This window comes from Anomaloglossus baeobatrachus, chromosome 10 (assembly GCF_048569485.1).
Source record: "Anomaloglossus baeobatrachus isolate aAnoBae1 chromosome 10, aAnoBae1.hap1, whole genome shotgun sequence".
NCBI lineage: Eukaryota > Metazoa > Chordata > Amphibia > Anura > Aromobatidae > Anomaloglossus > Anomaloglossus baeobatrachus.
The window spans coordinates 96541989-96562372 of NC_134362.1; positions in this window are offsets into that span (position 1 = coordinate 96541989).

A 20384-nucleotide genomic window follows, 5' to 3' on the forward strand; every position below is an offset into this window, starting at 1 on the left:
TAAGGTCTGGCGGTTAAACGTCTGAAATGAGATGTTCTGACACGCAGGAATTTGAATCTGCACATGTTGCAGTGTCTGTGGCAGCACCGCAGAGCCCTGCTGAAATACGTTATGATGTATACCCTGAGCTAACTTGATCCAGAGGTGCTGCAGATCACGCTGCTGGAGTGGTGTCAGATCAAGGACATATGCACCATTCTACACAGTTTACAAATGTCGACGCAGATGTTTAACACTGGCGATGACATTCTCAGCGTGACAATTTTGGTCATCTACATGATGGAGCACACTGTAAGCATTATTCGGAGTCAAGTGTTGGTCCAAGAGGAAGGGAGAAAGTACTGGAGGAGTCATATGCGGAAGGGATAACAAGATCTACAAGGTCCAGACGGTCAGCGGCACCTTGGCGGCAGTCATGGTACGGTGGGGGAGAGGGATTATCAAGGGCGCATAGTATCAGCAAAACAGTTGAGGAGGGTGCAGGAGCCCAGGAAGAAATGGAGGACGAACCGGCGATGGGCATGGAAGACTCAGCAGATTAGTGTGAGCTTGCTCACATTTCAGTTGTGCGAGGTTGTGGGGAGAGGACAGAGGAAGGAGGCACGATTCTCACCTCTCCGCCACCAACACACCAAGGACTTGGTCCTCCTGGATGCTCAAGACACATGAGCGCCTTCTTGTTGCACTACCTACAACATGACCCTCGGATTGTACGAATTCCAAGTCATGCTAACTACTGGGTTGCCACACTGTTAGATCCCCGGTACAACACAAAATTTTGCGAAATAACTCCTGCCAGAGAAAGGGACGCACGTATGCAGGAATATCAGCAGAAGGTGTTACGCAATCTTACATCTGCTTTTCCACTAAACACCAGTGGTGCACAGAGTGCTTTTTCATCGATAGGAGGAAATGGTCTTACTTGTCCACATCTGAGGGACCGAGGGCTGGCTACTGTGCTGAGACGGCATTGAGTACGCTGTCTCTACAGCAGGGGTGGGCAATTAATTTTCCCATGGGGCCGCATGAGAAGTTGGGATGGTTTTAGAGGGCCGGACTAATATAATTAACTCGGTTCTACTAATATATATATATATATATATATATATACACACACACGCATATATACTGTGTGTGTATATAATATATACACATACACACAATGTATACATACATACACACACAATCCCCATATACTACATCACTACACCCACCACATACTACACCTGTAATATACATCCCTATACACTACACCTGTAATAAACTACACCTCTATATACTATACCACTATATACTACACCCCTACACCCCTATATACACCTGTATTATACTACACCATTATATACACCTGTATTATACTACACCACTACACCCCTATATACACCTGTAATATACTACACCCCTATATACACCTGTAATATACTACACCCCTACACCCCTATATACACCTGTAATATACTACACCCCTATATACATCTGTATTATACTACACCACTACATAGACCTGTATTATTCTACACCACTACACCCCTATATACACCTGTAATATACTACATCACTACACCCCTATATACACCTGTAATATACTACACCCCTATATACACCTGTATTATACTACACCACTATATACACCTGTATTATACTACACCACTACACCCCTATATACACCTGTAATATACTACACCCCTATATACACCTGTAATATACTACACCCCTACACCCCTATATACACCTGTATTATACTACACCACTATATACACCTGTATTATACTACACCACTACACCCCTATATACACCTGTAATATACTACATCACTACACCACTATATACACCTGTATTATACTACACCACTATATACACCTGTATTATACTACACCACTACATACACCTGTATTATACTACACCACTACACCCCTATATACACCTGTAATATACTACATCACTACACCACTATATACACCTGTATTATACTACACCACTACATACACCTGTATTATACTACACCACTACACCCCTATATACACCTGTAATATACTACATCACTACACCACTATATACACCTGTAATATACTACATCACTACACCACTATATACACCTGTAATATACTACATCACTACACCACTATATACACCTGTATTATACTACACCACTATATACACCTGTAATATACTACACCACTATATACACCTGTATACTACACCACTATATACACCTGTAATATACTACACCACTATATACACCTGTAATATACTACACCACTATATACACCTGTATACTACACCACTATATACACCTGTAATATACTACACCACTATATACACCTGTATTATACTACATCACTACACCACTATGTACACCTGTAATATACTACACCACTATATACACCTGTAATATACTACACCACTATATACACCTGTAATATACTACACCCCTATATACACCTGTATACTACACCACTATATACACCTGTAATATACTACACCACTATATACACCTGTATACTACACCACTATATACACCTGTAATATACTACACCACTATATACACCTGTAATATACTACACCACTATATACACCTGTATTATACTACATCACTACACCACTATATACACCTGTAATATAGTACATCACTACACCACTATATACACCTGTAATATACTACACCACTATATACACCTGTAATATACTACACCACTATATAGTACACCACTACACCCCCCCCCATATACCACACCTGTAAAACTACATTCCCATATACTGCACCCCTACACCCCGAATATTTGTCAACAGTTACCCCCCCCCCCATTGCCCCCGCAGGTTACTAGTAACCACTCACCTGTCTTCTTATTGTCCCCTCCTCAGGCTCCTCCGTACGTTCCCCTCGCTGACCGGCTTCTCTTTCAGATGCCCAGGCTGCGCCGACGCTGTATTCCTAGGCGCCGCTGCTTCTCTCCGTGCGGCCCCGGCTGCTGCAGCGTCTTCTGCTGCCGGGCGGGAACTTTTCAAATGACACACGCGCGCCGTACTGACGACATCAGGGCGCGCGTGTGTCACACAGAGCATCTGCCGGGCAGGAAACAGAGGACAGATTCCTGCGTTCCGCTGCCTGCACTGACTGTGCGGAGCTGCGGCCAGGATCTGTGCTCTGTTTCCTACCCGGCACGCAGCGTGTGATGAGGGCAATCTGACCACGGGCCTCCCGGAGCCTGGAGCTCCGGACAACAGGTCAGATTGCCCTCATCAGTGACCGGCCAGCAAGGACGCCCTGAGCCAGGCGGACCGGTCACAGAGAGTAGGCGGGCCGGATGTGGCCCGCGGGCCGCCCCTTGCCCAGGTCTGCTTTACAGAGTTGCATTTTTGGTCATATACAAACTGAGTTGAAAAAGGACAGATGCTGGTGGAAAGGGGAACAGGTGTGTTGGAAAGGGTAAAAAAGTTTGTGTCCGTGGGTTTGGTGGTTAAGCAACAGTAACATTTGCTGAAGAAACAACATCTGGTATGGTGGGACTGGCAGATTTGGATAAGGTGGTATATACTATGTTACCGCTATATAAAAAATATTAAGAAGAAAAGAAAGAGAAAGGTAGGTATCCCAATCGCCATTCGGTGTCCAACGTGCTCACAGATGGAAAAGGAGAGGTTGGCGACTGGAAGGTTAGGTGGAGGACACAGAGCAGGTTGACTCTGAAATAAATAGTAGCCTCAACCGACTATGACGCCACTCGGATCTGGAGACTGAGAGCTCTGTTAGCGTGACAGGGTCCACATGACCACCCAGCCCCGGAACTCCCTGTTAACAACATAGGGACCATTGGTTACGCTGTCCGTGTGCCTAGGCGACACACCTGTGGACTGCAGGCACATCAGCAGCAGCAGGCCTGTTTGTGCCACTGGGCTGCACTAGCAGGACTGGTAGGACAGGAGCTGTTCTTAAACGTTCTGCGTTACCAACTGTGGTGGCGGCCTGCATCGATGACCTATCCCTGCCTACCTCTGGCCTAAAGCCACAATGGGTTCAACACATGGAGGTGTGCTCTTTCGGAGCATAATAGAAGACTGGGCACCTTCTTCTTGGCTCCAGCCCCTTTTATAACCTGGGTGCGCCCCAAACCAGGGTGGACCACAATGCAACTCCTGGAGACAAAAGCCGGGTGACACGTCATGAGTGGCATAACTAGCGTCCTATTTTGAACTGCCACTTGAATGATGACCTCATGGCTGCCCCAACCAAAACACCTCAACAGTCATCGTCTGACCAACAACAATGAGGTGACAAGTCATAGGGGCGGCCTTCTGCAAGCCTGTTGGGAGTGGCCTGGCCAAATTGTCAGGACACCTGATGCCCTGTGGTCTATATGGGCCACCCACATCAGGGGCAGGGCCAAACAGTTCATTACCCGACCTAGCCTCTGATGCAGTAAGTGCCTGAGCATGCTCAGTAGCATGAAATACAGTTTCTGAAAAAAAGACTATCCGCTTCAGCATGCTGTCTAGGCACAACACAGGACTTAGACCCAGCACAGAGTGCAAGTACCTGTGCAAAGAGGCTTTTCTCAGTCAGTGTGAAGCCCCACAGGTGTTGTGTTGGTGCATTACCTTCAGGGACTCCACGTGGAGGAAGAGTCTGGTCACACTTAGGTTGCTTCTTTATATGTATTTTCGTGATGCCACTCTCGGTGTTGCGGTCAGTGGGGACCGCCACTGCAGTGTAAGGGGACACCTAGGGCTGATGTTGGGTGAAGTTAGTTTTAGTGGCCTCCCAACAGTGAGTCAAGACCCAGGGCCCTGTGTAAGTGTGTTGAGCCGCAGGTCGCAGAATGACTCAGGCACAGTCCAAAAGAGCATGCTCTGTAGCCCAATATTAAGACTTTGCCTCAGGAATGACACAGTCAGGCAGAGCATACCCAGTTGGCGAAACACTGGAGTTAGGCTGTGGCTGGAGCAAATCGGCACACAGGAAGGAGCAACCGCGGAAACACTTCGTTCAATTGTGAGGGGAGTCATTTTGGAGTTTGGTGAGGAGTACCGTAACGCCAGTGAGCAGCATCCTGTGCCACAGACCAACATTCTTCTGGTACTGTCTATACTGTTAACCATGATAGGAGCATAAAGTCTGTATTTATGGCAACTGGACATCACATTACCCGGGTACGGTAGGCTGTGCCCAGACAGTAATGCGTGCACGCAACACTTTGTTTTTTTATGAAAACACATATCTGTTCTGCGTAGGACGACTATATAGACTATCACACTTGCTGCCTTTGCACTGTCAAATTGTCACGTACAGTTTAAATCATAGAGGGACAGCGACACATGTTTGCATTGAATGTTGCTTTTCAAGATTTACATGACTGTGTTGCAGAACTGTGTGATTTGCATTCACACTGTTATCATCTGCCTTATCTGTGAGGCTTCAGCTAACAAGGGTATTCAGGGTGGGTGATGTGTTTTGTCTATGTTTAGGTAGATAACTGGGAAGCTCTTGTGATGCGCCACTAGTAAGTTGTCTTCGCTCACACACACACAAACACACAATTACTGCTGCTACGCAGAGGGCTTAGCAAGCAGTAGGCAACTGAATAGATTTCTCTATTATTTCAATTTAATGCATGGTTCTTATTGTTTGTTTTGGAAAAGTGAAACAATCATTTATGAACCCAACTGCAAACAGTGCTTTTCATGTTGCGTGGTTTTGCTGCATACTGTGGATCCCACCAAATACAAGACTTAAAATGAAGCATAAGTCGTAAAGGGAATTTCACTGTGCTACAATGCGGCCTAGCGGGGCTGTGCAACCACCGCCTGCCCTATCACGTGCATCTGCGTGCTCTTCATCCTCTGTGACTGTGGGTACAGCAGTCACTCATGCTTTTTCACACTGAACTTCCACCCCTTTACCCGTAAGCGGGAGTGTGATTGGCAGGTCGTCACTTGTTTTTTTAAGTGCAAACAGATGGTATTGTTGAGCTGTCAGACATCGAGAAAACCACCATTGGATGAAGGAAACATATCCACGCCTGCACCTTCGTGAAAGATTGGCTGGACTACCTGCAGTTAATTATTGCGTTCCACAAATGGAAAGGAGTGTAGAATGCCCATGTGTTGCACCTGGCTTGGCAACAAAGGAACAATAACTGAGTATTCCAAACAATTTTATGATGGCAGAAAAAGAGTCAGCTCTTTGGGCAAATAAAATTGCGTGGAAAAAGTGGGCAGGTGGGTACAGTGGCTGTGTTCTGTGGGTACCAGGACAGTAAAGGAAGCCTCAATTTCTATCCCTCCTAATGATGAAATGCAGCAAGGAATTCCATGAGTTTGCTTTAAAAATAGCGTAGCTAAATGAGCAGGAGGGTGTAATGCAGAGGTGGTAGAAATAGTTTGGCACCAGTGGGGCACAAATGGTGTACAACAGCCACTTTTTGGATGCCACTAACTGGCAGCATTTTTTGCTATCATTATAGCTTATTAAAAACAGAGCAGGAGGGTGTAATACAGAGGTGCTAGAAATAGCTTGGCACCAGTGGGGCACAAATGGAGTACAACAGCCACTTTTAGGATGCCACTAAGTTTCCTCAGTGTTTGCTTGTATAATGGCTTAGTAACAATGAGCTTGAGTGTGCAAAGGGCTGGAGGGTACAGTGGCAGGGTTGTGGGTCTGTGTAGAGGAAAGGAAGCCTCACTTTATATCCCTCCTAATGGGGAAATGCAGCGAGGAAGTCCCTGACCTTAGCTACACAGACGCTGTTATCTTTTGTAGCTGTTAAAATCTGTTTCCACGGACCTGACTGTCACCTATGGCTCTGAGCCTGCTGTTATTAGCCCTTACAAGGGCTAAAAGAAACTTCTATCCCTATTCTGTATAGCGCTGTGTGTAGAGCATACACAGCAGTATCGGAGACAGGAGCTACGCCAGCGGTGACTGACACCCAGACGCAGAAGGCAGATAATGGCGTCCTGACGGGCAGATGCCCGTTTTTATAATGCAGGGACATGTGACATGGACATCCTATCACACATGCCGTTGCTTCTCTGGCTAAAAGTCCACTTAGCTGTGTGTGTGTCTGGGATTGGCTGACATGCTGGCCCACCCCACTACACGCGCGCGCTTAGGGAAGGAAGACAAGGAAAAAAAAAAATGGCGATTGCCATTATCCCAGCAGCAGTGATCTGAATGCACTGTTCCCGCACACTATAGGCTGAAATTTCATAATAGTGTGAGTCACAGAGTGACTTACACTATTACAGTGGAAAGCCAGCTAGTAATTTGCTTGGCTTTTTGCTGCTAGAACCGTTATCAAATGTAACTAGAACTATCGAGTTCTAGTTCGATCTAGAACAGCCCCCAAAATCACTCGAACCGCAAACTGGAGAACCACGAACCACGAACCGCGCTCAACTCTAGTTACAAGAGGAAGAGGAGGGGGGCTGGCGGGAGATGGAGTTACTGGTACTGAGGTACTGGGGGTTACCAGGGAGAGAAGTTTTCTCTCTCATCTGACTTGTTTGATCATGAAAGGTAAGAGAGAAATAATTTTGAAGGCCATTTACTTTTTAGTTAACATGATCGCTGTTATTCGGTTATTACCGGCTTTCACTTGAATGGGGACCGGAAAAACTGTCCTAGATTGTGACCTCCGGAGTCTCAGATACCCCCGTTACCTGAAAACCCAGAGATTATCCAACACTGGTGGGCGCTATACCCCGTTGCCTGAGAGCCATTAAAAAGCAGATCTGAGGAATAAGGCCCCTTAACGGCCACCGTTAAAATATGCATTGGCGGTCGTTAAAGGTGATAACGTGTTATACATTAAAGGCAATGTTTTAATACTTACTATTTCTGGATCTAATATTCAAGTGAGAAGGTTTTGAGAATATATCTCGTAACCTTGCAAGAATTGTGCTTACTTATTCTAGAATTAGATGAAGAGACAGAAGGATTTGCAAAAGCCTACATCCTCAGAAGATTTGTGGCTAGCTCTCCATGATGCTTGAGTTCCTGCAAAAACTATAAACAAGAGTACCTAGAAGAAGTAATGCTTTGATGCTGTGTTGAATGCAAAGGGTAGTCACATGAAATATTGATTTGATTGAGAATTCTCTTTTTTTTTGCACTTTGCATTTGGTTAATTGATAAAACTATATAATATTTTCCCAACTTGCCTGAAACTTTAGCACAGTACTATGTGTATATATAGTAGTGTAACTGCAAAGTACATACAGCTGCACTCTAGAATGTTAACAATGAACTCTGGTAATGCATTACTGGTATTGCAGAAAGGATCCAGCTATTAAGGAGGATGGACACAGCCTGGTTAAACTGCAAAGTGCTCAGTCAGAAAAAAATGCACTACAATCCTATATAAAAAAAACTGACCCACACATCCAACAGGTGTGAACAAGTGCTAGCTGAAAACATAATTTAATTACAAAATACATACAGCTGCACTGTAGAATACTAACAAATGAATAAGGAAATTCTGATATTGCATTACTGCTATATAAATATTTGAAAAATAGAGATACTTAGCTTACGTATTGGCCAATGCATGTAATCAACGACAAGGTGATCTCTTGTACACTTGGACCCTAACTTAAATACCCCTATCTGGGTTAAAAACCTACATGTCTGGTCAGAAAGGATCCAGCTATTAGGCTATGTGTCCACGTTGCTTTTTACCTGCTTTTTACCTGCTTTTTTGCTGCTTTTTCAACTGCAGCGTTTAATGCCAAAATAGATGTGTTCTGCTTTTCAAGCAAAGTCTATGGGAATTTGGGTTTCTTGTGCCCACTATGCTGTTCAAACTGCAGCCTTTTTGTGGCAGAACTTTGGATAAAAACTCAGCTTTGCAGTGCAAAACCCAAATGGCAAAAACAATTGACATGTCAATTGTTTTTGCCATTTGCGTTTTGAACTGCAAAGCAGAGTTTTTGACCAAATTTCTGCCAGAAAAAGGCTGCAGTTTGAACTGCATAGTGGGCACAAGAAACCCAAATTCCCATAGACTTTGCTTGAAAAGCAGAACACATCTATTTTGGCATTAAATGCTGCAGTTGAAAAAGCAGCAAAAAAGCAGGTAAAAAGCAACGTGGACACATAGCCTTAAGGAGGATGGACACAGCCTGGATATAGGGCGGATTGCTCAGTCACAAAGAAATGGACTACAGATATATATAAAAAAAACAACAACAATGAATAAGGGAACTCTGGTATTGCATTACTGCTATCTGAATATTTGAAAAATAGAGATACTTAGATTATGTTAATTAGATACTTAGATACTTTGAAAATACTTAAATTGAGGACATCGCAAAACCAGGAATTGGAGCCCTAGGAAGCTAATCTGCATATTCCAGTGCATTCTGGGAAGAAAGAAGAGTCTCCTTGAACTAAACGATTGCTGGGATTAGCCGGATCTCACTGCTTTGAGGACAAAACAAAACCATGGATTGGAGCACCAGGAAGCTAATCTGCATATTCCCAGTGCATTCTGAGAAGAAAGAAGAGTCTCCTTAAACTAACCGATTGCTGGGATTAGCCTGGTCTTGTTGCTTTGAGGACATCGCAAAACTAGGTATTGGAGCACCAGGAAGCTAATCTGCATATTCCTAGTGCATTCAGTCCTGCTATCTGTGATTGGGTGCAGTCAGACGTGCCTCCAGCCTGTGTGACGCATGTCTGGTAGCTTGCAGTCACAGACCCTGTCTGCGGCGTACTGTAAAAAATAAATATAAAAAAAATAATCCTAGGTCCCCCCCCCCATATTATGATACCCTGAACACATAAAGCATATGGCTGCAGCCTCCAGCCATGCGCTTATCTTGGCTGTGTATCAAAATAAGAGGAACCACATGCAGCTTTTTTTTTTTTTTGAAAAATGACGTGCCCACCCCCCCCCCAATTTTGATACCCAGCCATGATAAAGCCCGAAAGCTAGGGCTGGTATTCTCAGGCTGGGAAGACCCATGCTTATTGCACCCCCAGCCTAAAAATAGCATCCTGCAACTGCCCAGAATTGTTGCATCCATTAAATGTGACAATCCTGGAACTTCACCCTACTCTTTCCGATTCCCCTGGTGCAGTGGCAATTGGGGTAATAATGGGTTAATAACAGCTCACAGCTGCCACTAAGCCCTAGATTATTAATGGGAGGCATCAATGAAATCCCCCATTAGTAATCTGTTAGTGAAAGGAAATAAACACAAACATCAAAATAATTCCATAAATGGAAATAAAATACAAAAAACGCCATCCTGTTTCTTAAATGTATTAACCCCTAAAACACCTAGGTATGGTGTAATCCACACGAGGTCCCATGATGATTCCAGCTCAGCTAGGCACAGAGTGCGTATCTAAAACAATGACCACCCTCTGTGAGCTTCAGGCTGAGAATGAGCTGCGCAATCAGCAGTGACGTCACTCAAGTTATTTGCGGTCACACTTTGAGGTTCCCCCGTTCCTCCACCTGCGATTGCAGGCAACCTGACCTCAGCTAACCGCCTTAAACCCACTGATGCATTGAGTTCACAGACCTAGGTCTACTGGCAAAAACTGCTGTTTTAGTGCCAAGATATGCAGATTTGGTGCTGAAATTTGGACACCATATTCCTGCACTCAATCAACACCGCCTGGCAAAAAATCACATCACTACCGCATGTGGTTTTGATGCATTTTTTTGCCAGAAAGTGTAGATTGAGTGCATAAATATGGTGTAAAAATGTTATCACCAAATTTGCATCTCTTGGCCAAAAAATGCTCAAAACGGTTTATATGCTGTTTCAGTGTGTTTTTTTGCCAGGAGGTGCAAATTTGGTGCTGAAAAGTCTGCACCAAATTTCAGCACCAAATTTGCACCTCCTGGTAGAAAACTGCACTAAAACAGCGTCAAAACCGTTTTTTTTGCAGTTTTGGGCCAAGAGATGCAAATTTTTACACCATATACCTGCACCCAATCTACACCTCTTGGTAAAACATCGCATCACTATCACATCAATCTGCATCTCTTGGCAAAAAACCCTGTGTTTTTCTGCCAGGAAATGGAGGTCTGTGAACTCAGTGAGGTCACTGAGTTTACTGAGATCAGGTTACCTGCAATCACAGATGGAGGATCGTGGGAACCTCCAGTTGTGACGGTAAGCAACCTGAGTGACGTCACCGCTCATTGAGCTGCTCAATCTCTGCCTGAAGCTCACAGTGGATGGTCATGTTCTATGGCTGCTCCCTGTCACTTAAGATGTAGCAGAGCTGGAATTGTCGTGGGACTTCATGTGTCTTACGTCGGAAATGGTTGTTTTGAAGGCTAATAAATTGGAGAAATAGGCTGTTTTTTTGCATTTCATTTCAAATTAGGATGAGCCAGGTAAAGTGGCGGGATAGTCATATTTAATGGATGGTATTCCCATGCTGTTGAGACCCATGCTTATTGGACAAAAACTCCTGTTTTTTGACAAAAGATGCAAATTTGATGCTGAAATTTCTACACCATATTCCTGCATCAAACCTACACCTCCTGGCAAAAAAATGCATTACTATCGCATCAAAATCCCATAGTGTTTTGATGTGTTTTTTTGCCAGGAGATGTAGATTAGGTGCAGGAATATGGTGTAGAAATTTCATCATCAAATCTGCATCTCTTGGCAAAAACGCTGCAGTTTTCTGTCAGATATAAGTTAGAGATTTTTTCTTTTATAAAATCTCACAAACCAGCGCTGAATAATCATGAAAGTTATTTTTTTACTATCCTTGTTCTGAACACTTAACAAAATTCACATGAATTAAACCTACAAGTAAATATACAGAAAGCAAACCACATATAACTTGTAGGTACAATAACACCTAAAAAGGTCATGGGGCCCCGGCCGGTGGCACGCACGATCTAATAAAAGGATTTAATCCAATTAGTAAAAAGATAATTCTCTCCAAATTTTTTTTTTTTTATAAAATTTTTTTTTTTTAGTTAAGTAACTGCAAAACGGTTTTTGCGAAGAAGCACTGTGACAGTGCCATCCCGTGTATCAGAACGACACTCTTGCTTAAAAGTACCTGCACAAAGGTTAAGTCTTTACCCCTTATTAAAATCTTACTGACAACCACGCTGCACTTAATTCACGATCCTTGGTTGTTACTAGGTATACCGCGCTCCTGACAGGGAGTCTAGCGGTAATTAAATCAGTGCATCAGGGGCCCGTTACAGATCCCCAGTGTAGGTTACCTGACACCGATACTAAGCAGGGGGATACCGTGAAGTGTGGTCCTTGCATGGTGCGGTTTTTTTCTCCTATCTAAAGAGAGTGGGTTTAGTGCTGAACTCCTGTGCACAAGATCTTCATATCCAAAAAGCAAGAAGCCAACAAAGCGTTGTTGATTATTACAAGAGGCTGGATCTTCCTGGAGTGAGGATTTCTCTGTATAACTGCTTGGGCGTCTACCTACTAAGGAACAGCAATAGCGAGTAGTTCTTGGATGCATCCTTGCTTTTTGGATATGAAGATCTTGTGCACAGGAGTTCAGCACTAAACCCACTCTCTCCAGATAGGAGAAAAAAACCGCACGACGCAAGGACCACACTTCACGGTATCCCCCTGCTTAGTATCGGTGTCAGGTAACCTACACTGGGGATCTGTAACGGGCCCCCGGTGCACTGATTTAATTACCACTAGACTCCCTGCCAGGAACGCGGTATACCTAGTAACAACCAGGGATCGTGAATTAAGTGCAGCGTGGTTGTCAGTAAGATTTTAATAAGCGGTAAAGACTTAACCTTTGTGCAGGTACTTTTAAGCAAGAGTGTCGTTCTGATACATGGGCTGGCACTGTCACAGTGCTTCTTCGCAAAAACCGTTTTGCAGTTACTGAACCAAAAAAAAAATTTTTTATAAAAAAAAAAAAAAAAAATTGAGAGAATTATCTTTTAACTAATTGGATTAAATCCTTTTATTAGATCGTGGGTGCCACCGGCCGGGCCCCATGACCTTTTTAGGTGTTATTGTGCCTACAATTTATATGTGGTTTGCTTTCTGTATATTTACTTGTAGGTTTAATTCATGTGAATTTTGTTAAGTGTTCAGAACAAGTATAGTAATAAAATAACTTTCATCATTATTTAGCGCTGGTTTGTGAGATTTTATAAAAGAAAAAAATCTCTAACATATCAGTTTCCTTATTAGGCAATTTTTGGGGAGGTTTTTGCCTTAAAACCAGCTGCAGAATTATGAGAAAGTAATTTGGGTCGAGCGCTTACCATTGTCTTAGGACAATTATTTTAACTCACCAGTTTTCTGTCAGAGATGCTGGTCTATGAACTCAGTGACCTCACCTGAGGTAAGATCACTCTTTTCAATGAGGTCGCCTAAGGTCAGGTCTGGTGGAGGATCCTGGGAACTTCTAGGTGGGACTGCAAATAACCTCAGTGACATCACCACTCATCGCTGAAGCTCAGTCTCTTCCTGAAGCACACAGTGGGCGGTCATGTGCTATGCCTGCGCATTGTGCCTTCAGTATTGTACCAGAGCCAGAATCATCATTGGACCTCATGTGGATTATGTTGGACCTGGGTATTTTGGGGATTAATACAGGGGTGAAAGAGGGATTTTTTCGGTGTTTGTGTTTATTTCTTTTCACTTACTGATTAGTAATGGGGGAGTCTCATAGACACCTCCCATTACTAAGGAAAAACATCTCAAAGAAGAGCCATTCATAATGACACTTGGCCAGCCAGTATACAGCTCAGCCGGTATCTGCACTACTGTTTTGCGAAACAGTGCTGTCATCCTTTGTGCCCCCCTCACTCCCCTTTTGCCTATTATGTATATAGTCAAGATGAAATAAAATAAGCTGCACTGGAATGGTGAGCGCCCTCAGCTTGCTTATTGAAAAATTCATATGCATGAGGTAAATGAGCGGCCCCGGAAGCAGTGTACAACCCCATGAGAGACTCAGTAAGTATAACGCACCTGCTTTCCCCTTTCTTTCTTTCTTTTAATTACCTTAGTTGCTGGACTCGGATCATTACCTGGAGTTCCCGGATTACTCCGGGCCCAGGGTCGGTGCTAGGGTACGTTTGAACCTGCACAGATCCGGATTTTACAGTCCAGGTTACACCCATCACCAGATATAATAATAATTAATAATAATAATATGGCACGATGTATTGTAGCATGATGTATTATGGCACATAGCACTGTGTATTATGGCACATGGCACCATGTATTATATAGCACTGTGTATTATTGCATATGGCATGATGTATTATGGCTTAATGTATAATGGCACATGACATGATCTGTTATGGCACAATGTATTATGGCATGATAGATAATGGCACATGTCAACGAGTATTACGACATATGGTTCCTTTTGGCACATGGCAAAATGTATTATTGCACAATGTATCATAATACATTGTACATTGTACATTGAACTTCTATTTCAGGACAATATCTTCCTTAGACAATATTTGGCCTCTAACTAATACATACAGTGCCTACAAGTAGTATTCAACTCCCTGCAGATTTAGCAGGTTTGATAAGATGCAAATAAGTTAGAGCCTGCAAACTTCAAACAAGAGCAGGATTTATTAATAGATGCATAAATCTTACAAACCAACAAGTTATGTTGCTCAGTTAAAATTTAATAAATTTTCAACATAAAAGTGTGGGTCAATTATTATTCAACCCCTAGGTTTAATATTTTGTGGAATAACCCTTGTTTGCAATTACAGCTAATAATCGTCTTTTATAAGACCTGATCAAGCCGGCACAGGTCTCTGGAGTTATCTTGGCCCACTCCTCCATGCAGATCTTCTCCAAGTTATCTAGGTTCTTTGGGTGTCTCATGTGGACTTTAATCTTGAGCTCCTTCCACAAGTTTTCAATTGGGTTAAGGTCAGGAGACTGACTAGGCCACTGCAAAACCTTGATTTTTTCCCTCTTGAACCAGGCCTTGGTTTTCTTGGCTGTGTGCTTTGGGTCGTTGTTTTGTTGGAAGATGAAATGACGACCCATCTTAAGATCCTTGATGGAGGAGCGGAGGTTCTTGGCAAAAATCTTTAGGTAGGCCGTGCTATCCATCTTCCCATGGATGCGGATCAGATGGCCAGGCCCCTTGGCTGAGAAACAGCCCCACAGCATGATGCTGCCACCACCATGCTTGACTGTAGGGATGGTATTCTTGGGGTCGTATGCAGTGCCATCCAGTCTCCAAACGTCACGTGTGTGGTTAGCACCAAAGATCTCGATCTTGGTCTCATCAGACCAGAGAACCTTGAACCAGTCTGTCTCAGAGTCCTCCAAGTGATCATGAGCAAACTGTAGACGAACCTTGACATGATGCTTTGAAAGTAAAGGTACCTTATGGGCTCGTCTGGAACGGAGACCATTGCGGTGGAGTACGTTACTTATGGTATTGACTGAAACCAATGTCCCCACTGCCATGAGATCTTCCCGGAGCTCCTTCCTTGTTGTCCTTGGGTTAGCCTTGACTCTTCGGACAAGCCTGGCCTCGGCACGGGTGGAAACTTTCAAAAGCTGTCCAGGCCGTGGAAGGCTAACAGTAGTTCCATAAGCCTTCCACTTCCGGATGATGCTCCCAACAGTGGAGACAGGTAGGCCCAACTCCTTGGAAAAGGTTTTGTACCCCTTGCCAGCCTTGTGACCCTCCACGATCTTGTCTCTGATGGCCTTGGAATGCTCCTTTTGTCTTTCCCATGTTGACCAAGTATGAGTGCTGTTCACAAGTTTGGGGAGGGTCTTAATTAGTCAGAAAAGGCTGGAAAAAGAGATAATTAATCCAAACATGTGAAGCTCATTGTTCTTTGTGCCTGAAATACTTCTTAATACTTTAGGGGAACCAAACAGAATTCTTGTGGTTTGAGGGGTTGAATAATAAATGACCCTCTGAATAAACGTTTCACAATTTAAAAAAAAAATAAAAAAAGAAATAACATTCTTTTTTGCTGCAGTGCATTTCACACTTCCAGGCTGATCTACAATCCAAATGTCACAATGCCAAGTTAATTCCGAATGTGTAAACCTGCTAAATCTGCAGGGGGTTGAATACTACTTGTAGGCACTGTACATGCATGGATTTAAGAGCGTCTTTTAATTATTTACCTTTCTTTCTTTTTTTTTTTTTTGGGGGGGGGCATTCAGACTTTTAATATGGGATCCCGTGATTTCTATGTACACCCCTGAGCAATACCTCTGTGAACAATAATAATTTTTTTAGATAAAAATTAGAAATAATGATGTTTCCCTAAATTTTTGCAAAATGTTTTGTGGAGTCAAATAGTAACAAAATAGGAAAGGATAACTTGTGTTTGGATTTGGCTTGTGTCTTCCGATATTATCATGAACAACAATAAGAAAGCGTGCATTCTCTGAGTAATACGAGATCCTGGTTGAGCCCACACATGACATTTTCAGCTCTGTGTAAGCAACATCTCAGCTCAAAATAAAACTTCATCTGTCCACCTCCACCTGAATAATAGGACATGGTAGGGCTGGAACCATGAAGATACTTCGTATGAATCATTTCCATGAATCATAGAAATTTAGAAACTATAGATCGAGGTTGATAACCAAGCTTTACACTGTGAATTTACTTTGAGTTTCCAGTATGTTTCAAATGACCAGTTTTTCAAGTGTTAGGATCTTCTGTTTTTTTGCCAGAGGAATTTTTAGCAACTGAGGTTATTGGATTTGGCTCCTCAGTTTGCATAGTCAAATATTGCTCTTTGGCTTTACAGGTCTAAAGTTACTTTGTGAGGCCTGCTTTATTTACAGTGAGTTCTGGGAAGTGTTCATGATGGTATTACTATTATTCTATATTTATCCAGGGTGCATGTATCAGGCAGTGCTATATACAAACCTTAATGACAGGCCAGGCTTAGCTCCCAAAAAAGAAGAGACCAAGAATGGGTATTTTGTAAGTTATTCATCAGGTGCCCACATTTCCATGTGTATACTATTTTGGTATGAACATAATATGGCTTTACCTGCAAGAAAATGGTATAATGAAATTAATTTCAAAGCTGTAAGCCCTCGGAAGGAGCCAGACTAGGGACTAGGAATGAGATTCAGCATTTGTATTTGTAAGCACACAGAACCATGCTGCCCCTTCATACTTCCCCAGATTGGAGTCTATTGCAAATATTACCCTGCCTGACATAGAGTGAATTTATAATTTACTGCAAGACCAGTATTACCAATAATACAGATATATCATTTTAAATATTACCACCACACTATGACCACATAATACCACCACATAATGACAGTATAATGCCAACATGCTGATCATTAGCAAACACAACTTTACAAAGACCAATGTTACCAGTTATATAGTAATATAAGAAATACATTATACTACCACACCATAACTACATACAGCAGGTAAAATAAGTATTAAACACGTCACCATTTTCTAAGTAAATACATTTCTAAAGACGCTATTGACATGAATTTCTCGCCACATGTCAGCAACAACCCATCCAATTCACACAGGCAAAGAAATCAAACCATGAATGTAGTGATCTGTTATGAGAAATAACACAGGGAAAAAATATTGAACACATAAAGGAAGACAGGTGCAAAAAGCAATGGGAAGTCATGTCATTAGCTCTAATCTAACAGTAAATAGAAAGCAATCCTGCCACTTAGTGAAAAATCATAACTTGTTCAACTGATGGCCTCAGGTGTCTCATGACTTAGAATGAGCGAACCGGTCGCGGTTCGGCTTGAGCTTGGTTCGCCTAACGGAGGTCTCGTTCGAGTTCGCTTCGGCGGACCGCTTCGGCGAACCACTCGAACCCATAGGAAACAATGGGAGGCAATCACAAACACATAAAAACACCTAGAAAACACCCTCAAAGGTGTCCAAAAGGTGACAAACAACTCACAACACAACACAACACAAACACATGGGAAAGTGACAAGAACAAATTCTCATGTGAAAACAAAACAGCGCTATGAGGAACAAGAGGAGGAGACACAGATATAGGCATGGCATGCTCTTCTAAAATCATGTAAAACACCACAAGGTGACTCCAAGCGGAGTCTCCCTCTTTTCCAAAAATTGGGCCACACACACACCCACACCTTCAGTGGCAGCACTTGTTCCCCAGTTGTACACTTCACAGTTAGATTTGCATTAAGCACATTCAAAAATACGCCATCCTTAACCGTCCCCAGGATGACACCGGGGTAGGTAGCAAAGTCTTAGCTGAACCATGACTTGTTCATCTTGGCTCCTTTTTTAAAACACAGCAAGGGTTACTCCAAGCGGAGTCTCCCTTTTTTCCAAAATTGGGCCACACAGAAACCTCCTTCAGTGGCAGCACTTGTGCCCCAGTTGTACACATCACAGTTAGATTTGTATCAAGCACATTCAAAAATACGCCATACTTACCCTCCCCAGGATGACACCGGGGAAAGTAGCAAAGTTTTTCCTGATCTCAGATCTGTTCATCTTGGATCATTTTTAGAAACACTGTAAGCAAGGGTTACTCCAAGCGGAGTCTCCCTTTTTTCCAAAAAATTGTGCCACACAGACACCCACCCCTTCAGTGGCAGCACTTCTGCCCCAGTCGTACACTTCACAGTTAGATTTCCATCAAGCACATTCAAAAATACGCCATTCTTAACCGTCCCCAGGATGACACCGGCGTAGGTAGCAAAGTGTTTGCTGAACCATGACTTGTTCATTTTGGCTCCTTTTTAAAAACACAGCAAGGGTTACTCCAAGCAGAGTCTCCCTTTTTTCCAAAAATTGGGCCACACAGACACCCCTTCAGTGGCAGCACTTGTGCCCCAGTCGTATACTTCACAGTTAGATTTGCATCAAGCACATTCAAAAATACGACATACTTAACTGTCCCCAGGATGAAACCGGGGTAGGTAGCAAAGTTTCTCCAGATCCCAGATTTATTCATCTTGGATCATTTTTAGAAACACTGTAAGCAAGGGTTACTTCAAGCGGAGTCTCCCTTTTTTCCAAAAATTGGGCCACACAGACACCCTTTCAGTGGCAGCACTTGTGCCCCATTCGTACACTTCACAGTTAGATTTGCAACAAGCACATTCAAAAATATGCCATTCTTAACCGTCCCCAGGATGACACCGGGGTAGGTTGCAAAGTGTTTGCTGAACCATGACTTGTTCATCTTGGCTCCTTTTTTAAAACACAGCAAGGGTTAATCCAAGCAGAGTCTCCCTTTTTTCTAAAAATTGGGCCATGCAGACACCTCCTTCAGTGGCAGCACTTGTGCCCCACTTGTACACTTCGCAGTTAGATTTGTGTCGCGGGCAGGGAGGACGCCGTCGCTGCTGCGCTCTCGCTAACGCTCGGGTCCGGTGCTGCTAACGCTTGGGTCCGGCGCTGCTGCTGCTGCTACTCGGTGGCTCGAGCGGTGGGCCGGATCCAGGGACTTGAGCGGCGCTCCTCGCCCGTGAGTGAAAGGGGTGGTTGGTTTAGGGGATTTAGTCCATGACGCCACCCATGGGTCGTGGTGAAGATGGGCACCACCGCTGCTGGTGACGGGGATCCCGGGAGCAATGGTAAGGAGCAACTGAGATGTTGTTTTCCCTATCCGTGGGTAGGGGTCGGTGGTCCCGGGGCCCGGTGATGTTGTGACAGGGAGGCAGGGTTGGCGAGGTGCAGGGTTGCCGGGACAGCGCGGCGTGGTGCCGGATGGCATGGGTGTACTCACTCAGCAAGAAAGGTACAAAGTCCTCGGTAAACCAAACGGCTGGATGGACGGGTCCCGCAGCCGGCAGCAGTGTTTCTCCCCGGACAGGTGATGGCGGCTGTCTTTCCCTGCACTTTGATGTTCTTCTTCTGACTACTATGGATTCCCAACGGTAGTCCGCTCCCCGGTGTATGGGTACCGGAGGTGCCCATTTGCCCGCAGACGCTGGCCCTTGGGTCTCTAGCCTTAGGCGGTAGCTGTATACCCTCACGGTGTGGGCTGTTGCCTTCAATCGGGACTTTTGCTGTTGTGAAACCCCTGGGGTTCCAGTCACATTCGGATCTGACTATTGTCGGCGGCTCCAAGCCTGGTCAGGGTCCGATGGCCCTGCCTGTGTGTGCTGGCTTCACTTCGCTCCCCGGTCGGTACCGGTGGGCCGTCGCCCGACCCCGGTCCTACAGTTCCGCGTTGCTCCACCACTCCTGCAGACGGCCACCACCATGTGCCAACCTTGCTGTCAGTGCCTGGGCCACAAACCCAGACACCCAAGTGTTTACTCCTCTCTCTTCCAACTCTAACTTCTAACTGTCACTTTTCTCGCCTCTAGGCCTGTGAACTCCTCGGTGGGTGGGGCCAACCGCTTAACTCCGCCCCACCTGGTGTGGACATCAGACACTGGAGGGAGGCAACAAGTATTTTTGT